The sequence below is a fragment of the Dermacentor silvarum genome, chromosome 3, assembly GCF_013339745.2.
Source record: "Dermacentor silvarum isolate Dsil-2018 chromosome 3, BIME_Dsil_1.4, whole genome shotgun sequence".
In the NCBI taxonomy this organism is placed as follows: domain Eukaryota; kingdom Metazoa; phylum Arthropoda; class Arachnida; order Ixodida; family Ixodidae; genus Dermacentor; species Dermacentor silvarum.
Window position 1 is genome coordinate 164,544,623 of NC_051156.1, and position 12,249 is coordinate 164,556,871.

Consider the following 12,249-nt stretch of genomic DNA (forward strand, 5'->3'; position numbering starts at 1 on the left):
AAAAAGCGCTGGCGACCATGCGATTCGAGTATCGCGTTTCAATTGCTGAGCACTGTACGCGCTGTTGCCTACAGACCGCACATATACAGACTTTCCGCCTGAAAAACGCGATGCCGCGATGAACAACGATTGAATTGAATGGCCTAACCAGCTTCAGTCATGTTTCAGTAACTGTTGGTGCACCCGAAAACGCAACATGTTTGATCAGACTTGTTTTCAAGGCAGCGCCTGCTGCGCGCAGCCCGGCCGCCACATGCCATACATTCACGGCGCAGCCGCATGAAGGCGCCACCGGTCCAAATTCATCCCGCGCCCGGTGCCTATAGCGGCGAAAAAACGGGCGCGAGGATGACGTCAATACGGTGATCACAAGTGCACTCTATTCGAATCACGCTCCTCGCGAATACCTAAAATGACGTCACGATCGTGTTCGCCATCAGAGGCGGCTAAACGACCCACAGCGTCTCCCGCAGACGCTGCGGCTTGTTTTTGCTAAACTAAAGCGAATAGCGGTGACTTCTTGTGTGTTAAACTATGATTTTCCTATTCCGGGGGTTAAAAACTATAATAATAATCAAGAAGCAATGCGGGCCATAACGGGACTGCCATGTCTAACTCCGCTGCCAACTTTACAGGCCGAGTCCCAATTCCACAGTCTTGACGAACTGCTGCACCAACGTCGACGCGCGCGCGCCCTTAAGCCATCGAAGCTATGCTCAGCTGCTGCACTTTCCCGGTACATGGGACATGAGAAGAAATAGGCAATCCAGCTTCTACGACACCCGATGTAGCTCCGTGGAACACGGTACAATTAAGTGACAATAAGTCTCAGGGTCGTCTCCATAGCCCGGTTCCTCGCCAGGCAAACACTCAAGTTTCACGACTTCGTCGCACCGATGATATCAAGACTATGCGACTCTCGTAGCATAGACTGACGCCAGTGTTAATGGTACCACGATATGATGAGTTAAATAAAGAATATATATATATATATATATAGGCACTAGATATTGTTTATTTAATTCATCATACTTTTTCAATTCACACAGCTCTCGTGTGCCCATTGATACCAGAGGCAGGCCAGTCGTGCTCGTATGTTGTCGATCCTGCCCCGCCGGTTTATCTTGCCGAGCTTGCCGCCATATGGGACGGCTTGGCCACGTTGCTCCCTTTTGTTCAAACTTCTCGATATTCTCAGCTCATCATTCGCACGGATTCGACTCAAGCCATCAACGACATACGTAGGGTATCCCGGTCCTCTCTTCTCTCGGATAGCATTCACCGTATTCCTGCCACTACGAATTTAGTGATACGCGTCCAGTGGGTGCCTCGAGCAGCCCTGCCGGGTCTACTTGAAGTAGATTTGGCAACCCACCCTGAGAACATAACGTACCCACTTCCGCATTTTCCTGAAGACGGCTGCGGACAACTGCTCCGGGAAAAAGAAAACCTTCAAAGTACGACACGAGCTCTTATATCTCCGTGTGGGTCAGACCTCCCTGGTGGATTAACCCGGCGAGAGGAGGTTACGTTACGGAGGCTGCGTGTCGTGTTTGCGCTCACCACGTCTGTGACCGTTCTCTGGGAACAACAGTACCACGGTCCCTATGATACATCGAGATCATTTTGTGACACTAAAATTCAAAATGTGACAGTGACACACCTATTATGGAAGTGCCCAGGACTTGACCTAAGCCGTCTCCGCCACCTACGGGCAACAGGCCTTCGGCCTGGCCGCCCACCCGACCTTGAACGTTGGCTTCATGGACCATAGTATCGTTCGCTTCTAAATTTTTTGCATGAGTCAAGTCTGTTCATGTATTTTTGTTATGCTTTGTATTATGCCTAAGGGCAAGCTTTAGAAATAAAAAAAAAATTATTTATTCGTTGAAAGCTCACTTTTGTTGGAAAGTGCTTCAGCTGCCCTTTAAGTGGTACTGAGCGGACATTGGCCGGAGGAGTGACAGCAACCATATGTGGATAGAGGCAACGTTGAACGTACACTGGCTGGAGGCGCGGCAGCAATCTTCGCGTATGTTGGTAGGGGTCAAGGGTCCACATGCGCAGAGCAGGTCATGGACGCAAGTTCCTCCTTGATGACGTCGTGCAACGCTGAACCAGAACGCGGAGCAGGAAGGACCAATGGAGTTGACAAGCCAAGGGATTGGAGTTCTTCGCATATGATCGCCCGCCCGGATCATCATACGCGAGTCAGGGTCTGCCGTAGAACGGTGTTCGTAGAAGTCCAGCTGTAAGCGGACGGACTCGAGCTCGCCGAGGCGCTGGCACGTCAAGACGATGTCAGCGATGGTAGCCGGGTTCTTGATTTTTAGCGCACTGAAGGCCACAGTCCCAATACCTTTAATGATGTGGCGTATCCTGTCCGACTCAGCCATTCCATCATTGACATGGCGACAAAGTGCAAGCACATCTTCGATGTACGATGTGTAGGACTCGCCGGACTGTTGTTGGCGAGCATCGAGTTTTCTTCTCAAGGACGTAGTGAACTTCATCAATACTTCTTTTTGGGCGAGTTGGTACATCTTGAAACTTTGGGTAACAGCGCAAACAGACGACCACAAGAAGGGAGACACGGACACACAGCGCCTGTGTGTCCGTGTCTCCCTTCTTGTGGTCGTCTGTTTGCGCTGTTACCCAAAGTTTCAAGACGTAGTGAACCGCCCGCATTCCAGAAACTTGCCGAAGTTGCTGCTTGAAATTCGTAAAATCGGAGAAATCAATCTTATGGTTGAAAAACTAGGTCTTCGCCACACCCGTCAGATAGAACGAGGCATGGCGGAACTTGAGGAGATCATCCCACTGATCAGCAGAGCTGACGTGCTTGTAATTATCCAGCCTGTCCTCAGCATCTTCACCGCGAAAACCAGCGAACAGCTGGGGATCACGCTGGTGGCCGCTGATGAACAAATAAGGTGCGGCTGGCGGAGGCGGGATGCTTAGGGTAGAAACGCCAGGCTGCTCGGCCTGCGACATGCTGGCGGACAGTGGGCACAAGCGGCGACCTGAACGAAGCTCCAGGGAGTAGGCCAGGCACGCAGAGTACGGAGGACCAAGAAGCACCTCTACCACTTGTGACGTCACAGTAAGGGCGGACCTTTACTGAGCCTGAGAGACACGGCGAAAGATGGCGGCATCAACAACCGGCATGGACAGCCTTCGGCACAATCCACGCTGATGAGCCGTCCGCACCCACCGTTAAGATGAAGGGTACACACATGATGATGATAATATACAGATGATGAAGAAGTGCACAATAAATGCCCACAATCTATAGATACAAACGAAGATACATAAACCCGGGAAAGTACCTGAAGTACCCTAATAATGGTAACGAAATAAAGTTGCGGGATAACCCATGTCAAAATGGCTGTCGATGGTAATTCGTCAGCATCTAATTAATACAGCGACACAACGCATTGCCACCGTTGAAGCGAGTTATGTATAAGGCTTGTACTGCAGCGGGGCGCCTCCTATTGCGCTTCCCAAAGAACACTCGGTGCCGTCTAGCACCGCCACCACGAAGTCTGCGAGTGGCTTCGTAAATGCATGTCGCACCGGTGCATCTGAACGCCGAGCAACGCGTCATGCGGCCACCAGGCTCCAAGCTCACTCTTCTTTCTGGAAACGCTGCGCCATCTAGTGGCGCCGCTAAGAAGTCCGCGCGTGGCCTCCGAGATGAGAAGTGTAGGGCGCCGGTGCCTTCGAACGCGGAGAATTGTTCGCTCACATGCTGCGCACTCTGTGGCACGTACTGAGTGACCGAGCGGTACATACCTAGTGCATTCATGCCATAACTCGCACAAATGTTGGCATGAAAGGCGTTCGGCGTTATTTCAAACGCCGCATTTATCCAGTGCATTTGTGACGCCGCTTGCTAACACGTCGGGATGTGGCATTTCAGGAGCCCTTGTGAAGTTAGTTCGATTTCGCACAGCGTCGCATAAATTTAAGGAATCTTCTTCCTCAATGTAGAGCGGCACAATCCGAGTAGCACATTCCTAGTCACCCAAGCTTGCGGCAAAGACGTTAATTGAAGAGTGGCAGACAGCTACTAGCACATACTGAGGTAGTCAAGTTGGCATCAAAGAGGTTCATTGGAGACTCGCATAAACCGAGCGGCACATACATAGTACTCCAAGTCGGTGTCAAATAGTTTCTTCGAACAGCGGTACCTACCCAGTCCCGCATGTACAGTGACGCATGTACAGAGAATCTCTGAAGAGTGGCACGTATACATAGATCACCACATACCCAGTAACCCAAGTTGGTCGGGTAAGTGGTTTGGAACCCTGTTACCACAGTACTGCAACCCGAAGCGCTACCCCTCGACCACCGACTACTCAGTGTTTCATGTAGGCGGGAAGGCGGTTAAATACAAATATACATAGATATAGTTTATTGATAGCAAAGACATAGGCTGTGTTCCGATTCTTTCCATCATCGTAGACAGTCTACTTTTACGTCTACGAAGACAGCTAAGACAGTTTCGAGGACAAAATGAAACGCGTTTTGAGCCGCCTGGAGGAACTGAACGACGCTTCTGCGACGTGACGCCACCTCACGGCGACAAAAAGAAACGTGAGAAAAGCACACATTCGTTCTGTAATTTAAGTATTTTCGCCTGCGAACCTATGAAAAACATGACGTGACTTACGTTAAGGGTATTGAAAAGCGTGTCTGCGTTTTTGTGTGCGCAGACAACCTTCCCGTCGAGTTTCTACGTCCTGCTCAGTCGCCATCTTGTTTAGACAGGAAAGTAGCCTGCATCGTTCTTGACTTCGATGATGTCTTCGCGATGCTGTATACTTTGACATCTTCGTGAGAATTGGAACGAGACTTAAGATGGCCGCCGTCCGCTTAGCTGTCGATTTAGCCGTCTAAGGCGAGTATTGGAACACACCCAGATACACAAATGTACAAAAATATATCCAAACATAGATATATAAATACATATCCTCCACAAAGCGCGGGAAGTACCCTAAAAATGCTAACGGTATGACGAACATACATAGAAAGAAACATACATATATATTGCCACGTTGTAGTGACGTTGAAGAACGATGCGGCGTCAAAACTCTGTGTGACAAATTTAATCTATTGGCGAACTTGTGCCCACCAAAACAAGTAACGCTCAAGTACAACGATAGCGGCGAGCGGAATCGGCGATCATCGAAAATGGGCCCCGCGGGTCAAGCGCGTCGGCTTTTATACAAGACGGCGAAGGTTCCAGTGTAATCGCTGGTGCCCGCGTGGCTTCCAGAAAGTACTAGATAATTCGCGTCGCGCATAAATCAGATCAACAAATGTTTGGCGACAACATCCAAGGGATAGAAATATCGTTAAAGTTCTACAAACTTCTGACACATGCAGGCGTGTCCTGCGCCGAGTGGTAACGTTTACCATTGGTTAGCCGATGAAAAGCTGTGACTGAATAAATATACAGATGCGTGTCAATGTGTAGACCCCGGTAAGTGTATGAAGTACCCTAATACTAACGCAGTTATACGAACATATGGCGAATTCCATTGGGAGAACAGGAGCAGGGCGCCGCGCAGTGCGGAGTCGGGTGACAGCGCCGAGAGAGCAGGTACACTCGACCCGCCACTGGAATACGGCGTGCATTCGGAGAGCACGTGGGAGGAGGACGTGTGAAGAGAAATGTACCATGTGACTAAAGCAATCGACGTCCCACCATTCTTGGCAGGAGAGCGGGAAAACATGCGTGATCGTCTTGTAATCTGTCGGGCGTAGCGCTGTCACCGTTTGCGGCCACGTACTACATACTTTTGTGCAGCGCCGACGCATCCCACAACGTTTCGGCCTGCGAAGATCATCTGAAACTGCAACTTGAATCTGAAGTTGAGCTCCAGCAGCTTTCGCTGCTGTCACCGTCGAGCGTCTCAAGCACTTCAGCAAGGCGAAGACGCTTTGCTGCCGCTGTCCCCTGCGCATCCAACGAGAAGCAAGGCGGACTAGAAATGCCAGGATCTGTGTAAATCGCTGCGAAGCTCGCTCGTATCACCAACGTCAAAAACAGCGGTGCCAAAACACCAACTACGCTTGGCTGCCACCATTGACGCCGCGCGCACCCGCTGAAGCAAAATAAAAAGAAATGAGGAGGATATGACGGTTTAAGTCACGTGACTTTCTCCGTACTGCGCTTTTCAGGCGAGAGCAGTCCGGACTGCTCCCGGCTGCTCTCGGCGCAGCGAAACTGCTCTTGTTCTACCACTGAATGACGGCTCTCCCACTCCTGTTCGACCACTGAAACACGTCGCTGCTGGAACGAGCACTTTCAGCGTGCTTTTGAGTGCTCCTGTTCTCCCAATGGAATTCGCCAATAGGTAGATACATACATACAGGATGTTTCACTTAACTTGGACCAAACTGTAAAAATATGCAAATGGCCACGTAGCTGGACAGAACCAAGGTAATGTTGTTTACCGTAGCTTGGAGATACTCAGATTACTTCTTGCATTCCACCTAATTAGATAATGAGTTTCAAAAATAAAAAATATTTTCAAAATTATAATTAGATAAAAAGTGTAAATGAGAATATTGTAGAGCAACATGAGAAACTCCCGATTCGGCTTTCTGTTGCTCAATACGGGCTACATTAATGTGTTTTTTTTTCCGAGCGTAAAAGTTTTCCGCGAATACACGCAAAGTGCCTCGAGTGGCGAGTCCCGCGGGAATACCGCCGTCCTTTTTCGATGTTCGGATTCGTGCCTCAGCCGACCAAACATACCACAGGCCTACACCCCGTGTCACATACTCTGTGTCAGCTGAGGCACACGTACAACCAGCGGCCAAAGCAGCACCCACCCAGTGGCACATACCAATGATGGCACCAAAAATGTTCATTGACGAGTGTGACATACCCAGTGCCCCACATGCACTTGCAAATGCATAGTGCCTTGTGCCTTATGGCACGTACGGAGCGGCCCCAGTGGCAAATACCCAAATTCCCGTCAAAAAACATTAATTAACACCGCACAAATACGGTGGCACTAACACCGTGGCAGATAACAAATGACACATAACCGATAGCTTCAGGGGTGCATACCCTGTTGTCAGAGTGGCATATATCCAGTTGACAAATTTCAAGTTACCCCACCGCCCAGTGTACATACGCAAGTCGCCGTAAAAGCGATTCACTGAAGAGCTACCCATACCGAGCAATGGCACATGTCCACGAAAATGATCCACGTCTTCAGATTGCTCTACCTTCAAGATGGGCCCACGATAATGTTTAAAGGCCACTTACTGTCCAGATAGCTGTTACAGCATAGTGTGCCAAACTCGGAAACAATTCTTCGCATGAAAATCTTCCTATTCATGTACTTTTCTCGGTGCATACAATAGGACAAGTTTCTGAATTCAACCGTGCATATCGATGTCACACCATGTGTTGCACCTTTTCAAATCACTTCATTTGCAATGCATTACACCTGAGATTTAATTGTCGGAGTCATGAGGGAGGTAGTGGCCGAATACTGCACCAGGGAGGCCAATTCCTGTTCTGGTGAGGGAGTGACTTTTGATAAAGCTTAGTGGGCCTTCCTAGTTTGGTTGTACCTCAACTAGTATAGCCCCACTAGCTCTCGGCAATTATTTTTTTTTCTTGCCGGTGTCAGGCCGTTAGTCCTGTACCTGTACAGTGCCCGTACCTGTACCTGTACAGTACCTGTACAGTGCCCAAAACAGCCAAGCTACTTTCATTCAAAATAGTGATGAACCGGATACAGAGGCTCCTTCTATAACTAGCGTTGAAGTTAGAAGGGCCTTGAAAGACATGACCAGGGGAAAAGCTGCTGGAGAAGATGGAATAACAGTAGATTTAATCAAAGATGGAGGATATATCATGCTTGAAAAGCTTGCGGCCCTTTATACGCAATGCCTCACAACTTCATGTGTACCAGAGAGCTGGAAGAACGCCAACATTATACTAATCCATAAGAAGGGAGACGTTAAAGAACTGAAGAATTATAGACCCATTAGCTTGCTTTCAGTATTGTATAAAATATTCACCAAGATAATTTCCAATAGAATCAGGGCAACACTTGACTTCAGCCAACCAAGAGAACAGGCTGGCTTCAGGAAGGGATATTCTACGATGGATCATATTCATGTCATAAATCAGGTAATCGAGAAATCTGCGGAGTACAATCAACCTCTCTACATGGCTTTCATAGATTATGAAAAGGCATTTGATTCAGTAGAGATACCAGCAGTCATAGAGGCATTGCGTAATCAAGGAGTACAGGAGGCATACGTGAATATCTTAGCAAACATCTACAAGGATTCCACAGCTACCTTGGTTCTCCACAAGAAAAGTAGAAAGATACCTATCAAGAAAGGGGTCAGGCTAGGAGACACAATCTCTCCAATGCTATTCACTGCATGCTTAGAAGAAGTATTCAAGCTGTTAGACTGGGAAGGCTTAGGAGTGAGGATCAACGGCGAATATCTCAGCAACCTTCGGTTTCCAGATGACATTGTCCTATTCAGCAACAATGGAGACGAATTACAACAAATGATTGAAGACCTTAATCGAGAAAGTTTAAGAATTGGGTTGAAGATGAATATGCAGAAGACAAAGATAATGTTCAATAGCCTGGCAAGGGAACAAGAATTCAGGATCGCCAGTCAGCCTCTAGAGTCTGTAAAGGAGTACGTTTATCTAGGTCAATTACTCACAGGGGACCCTGATCACGACAAAGAAATTTACAGAAGAATAAAATTGGGTTGGAGTGCATACGGCAGGCATTACCAAATCCTGACTGGGAGCGTACCACTGTGGTTGAAAAGAAAAGTGTACAATCATTGCATTCTACGGGTGCTAACATATGGGGCAGAAACTTGGAGGTTAACAAAGAAGCTCGAGAACAAGTTAAGGAGCACACAAAGAACGATGGAACGAAAAATCTTAGGACTAACGTTAAGAGACAGGAAGAGAGCGGTGTGGATCAGAGAACAAACGGGGATAGCCGATATTCTAGTTGACATTAAGCGGAAGAAATGGAGCTGGGCAGGCCATGTAATGCGTAGGATGGATAACCGGTGGACCCTTAGGGTTACAGAATGGATACCAAGAGAAGGGAAGCGCAGTCGAGGTCGGCAGAAAACCAGATGGGATGATGAAGTTAGGAAATTTGCAGGCGCAAGTTGGAATACGCTAGCGCAAGACAGGGGTAATTGGAGATCGCAGGGAGAGGCCTTCGTCCTGCAGTGGACATAAAATATAGACTGATGATGATGATGATGATGATGACACCTGAGAATGATAATTATTTGTTGAAGTTTTTCCATCTTGAATAGCAGCAATGCTCAGGAGTGGCTGGGCAGCATAGGATGCAACTGAGCAGGTCGTCTTTGCCTTGAACACTTGCCGTAGCAAGTCAAAGCAGAATGAAGCCCGTAATGGTGGAGATAAGTTGGTGCAGCGCTCGAAGGCGCTGAAACCGTAAGGTGCACTAGTTCCTCCCTGCTGAGAAGCTGCGACAGCGTCAACCAATTTGCGCCATCAGAGACAGTTTTCATCAGAGACGTCAGAGACATCATATTAGACAGTTTTAGCAGAGCGCACCTTACGCTCCGCTGCGCTCAAATTTCACGCTCTGACATACTGCAGGGAACTGCCACTGCGTATATTTGGCATTTGATAATTGCGTCTTGCGGAGACGCGAGCGACGCGCTATCAACTCAGCTGCAAAACGACGAAGAGACAAGTAGGCATGTTGTCACGCTCTGCTCAGTCGGCTTTGTAGCGGAGCGAGGAATGAGGTCTTTGTTCCGTTGCCGGTATGAGCGTTGTACGCAAGCGCAGTAGAGTTCCCGCTAAGCGGTTGTTTGGCATTTCCTAGCATATGCCAGTCTGAGTGGAGCGGACAGCAATCGCTGAGCTAAAACACTTTATTATCGCTAACAGAGCCTTAGGCCCGTATTCACAAACGGAACTTATCCTTAACTTATGACTTAATATGTAGCCGGTAAATGCTTAACGCGTTTCATAGATGGATCATGTACTTCAAGTAAGCTTTAATCGACACGTGAGTGCCGGAAAGTAAAGTACAGCCATTGCCAACCTTAAGTGCGACTGTCGCTGCTCTCGCCTAGCAAGCAAGATGGCCGACTGCAACGACAGCCTCGCCGACTTTGCCGATTTCGCCGAACGTGTGCACGATATTACGGAGGATGAGGCATACCGATACGCGCAGCCACTAAGGCCACGGATCGACAGAATCCCATGGAAGTATGCAACGACGCGAAAGTCTCGTGGCGGTACCACTTTTCCAAGCAAGCGGTGCTACGGCTGTTGGAAATGCTGCAACTGGCCCCAAAAGCCAACGAACGCGGTCACCCCGTGCCGCCGCTGCTCCAGCTGCTGATCGCACTGCGATTCTACGGCGCCGGAACCTTTCAGGTTGTCATAGGGAGCCTCGTTAATGTTTAAATAATTTAATTATATTCATTAATGCACGAAACGAACTCCACTGGCACGGCGCGTTCTTCTTCGGAAAAGTTTGTTTTCGTTTTATCCATCGTCCGCGCGGGTTGAAAACACACAACACACGCACACTCTCTACGCACAAACACCGCATGTTTTCAGCAATAAAACAAAAAAACAAAAAAAGTTCGCGACGGCGACACACAAACGCAGTGGCTGCGAGAACCAATGTGAACTTCTGGCCAGACAAGTTTGAGTAAAGCGCTAAAACCAAGTAGTTCTTTGTATTTTACTCAGCAGAATGCGCGAGCAAGCACTGAAACACTTATATCCGCATTACTTTGCTGCAATTTTTTTTAACGATTGAACCGCTCGTACACATAAATTATTTACGTATCCTCGACACCAGACAACATGCTTGACCCGAAAAGTATTACTTTCGAAAGTAATACTTCACTGTCGCTTTTGAACTACTCTCCTAAAACTTTCCTAACAATCGTACTTTTCCCACACTTATTGACGCCCTACTTAAGTTCCGTTAGTGAATACGGGCCTTAGTAATCGAGAAACTGAGGTAAATGCAGGACACGATTAGAGACTCCCCCGGCACATTCAAGTACTTGCCCGATGACGAAGGCACTCCCCATTTAAATTCTGTCAGTAGTACTCAGCCACTTGTTATAAAAACATCGTTGTATTTTATTATAAGACGAAAGAAAATGCTACCTCACCAGTTCTATTTCAATTTCCGAAAAAAAAAAGAACTAATTGACATTACACCATTGACAACGACACGGGCGGTCGAAAAGTTTTGTTCTCGCTCGGCTCTACCGTCCACGCTTTCGCCTTCCGGTAGTTCGGTCATCGCGTAGTGCTGCGCTAGTTTTACTGACTCGCCGACCTCGCACAAACTGCAAGTAGCAGAGAATTCCACTTCCATGTGATGTCGCGGGATGCCCGAGCGGTCCACGCCGCTTGACCAAAAGCAGCTGCAACGGAGCATCATAGCGCACTCTGTCGGGCACCGTTTTACTCACCCACGCAGCAAAGGGCGTTGATGGAGTATGGAACGTCACCACTCGTCGGTTGGCGTGGCGGGAGTTTTGAAATTCCATAAAGGTATTCGGACCCGTCAGATGCAATTTTCTCGTAAACAAAGTCTTTTCTTTGCACGAAACAACCGTTGCCAGGTTTCTGGAAGGGTATTTAAACAGTCCATGTCGACTTAGTATTTGCCTTTAGTGTCCCTTTAAATGCGTTCCGCTAGATTTTTGAACTGTCAAATTATTCAACTGGGTGTTCAACACATGTGGCGGTTCCCAAGCGTCGCGACGATGTAATTTCACGCATTAGAAGTTCCTATTACTTTTACATGGACAACCAGAAAGGGCGTCTAGAGGCACTGTGATGGGCGAATATATGGGCTTTACTAGAAGTGATGCACAGTGATGTGACCACGCAGCAAGTTAACTCCGAAACGGAAAATTCCCCCTCTCGAGTGGTCAGACAATGTCACGATTAGGACAATCCCCGCGCTCTTCAAGCTGGCGTGCCCGACACGCCATCTGTAGCAGGCAATTAAAGACATTGTAAGCCCCAGTCTGGCCCTCTAGATTTCATGGTGGGCAGGCACGATCTGGGGCTTCGCGCTCGCACGTCAATTTTGTTAGCCGCGTGCTGAAGCCGTTTCGAAGTGCTGCGGTCACGAACATGGCACAAGATAACTTGCTGCGTGGCTTCGATGCGCAACTGCGCTTGAGGAGACGACGTTTGGCGGC

The 12,249-nt window shown here is 48.4% G+C and overlaps 1 long non-coding RNA gene across 1 annotated transcript in view; it reads left to right on the forward strand.

The window, feature by feature from the left end:
* Nucleotides 1-12,249, forward strand: part of LOC125944563 (uncharacterized) — a 37,363-nt gene that overhangs the window by 11,024 nt on the left and 14,090 nt on the right. The window lies entirely within an intron of this gene.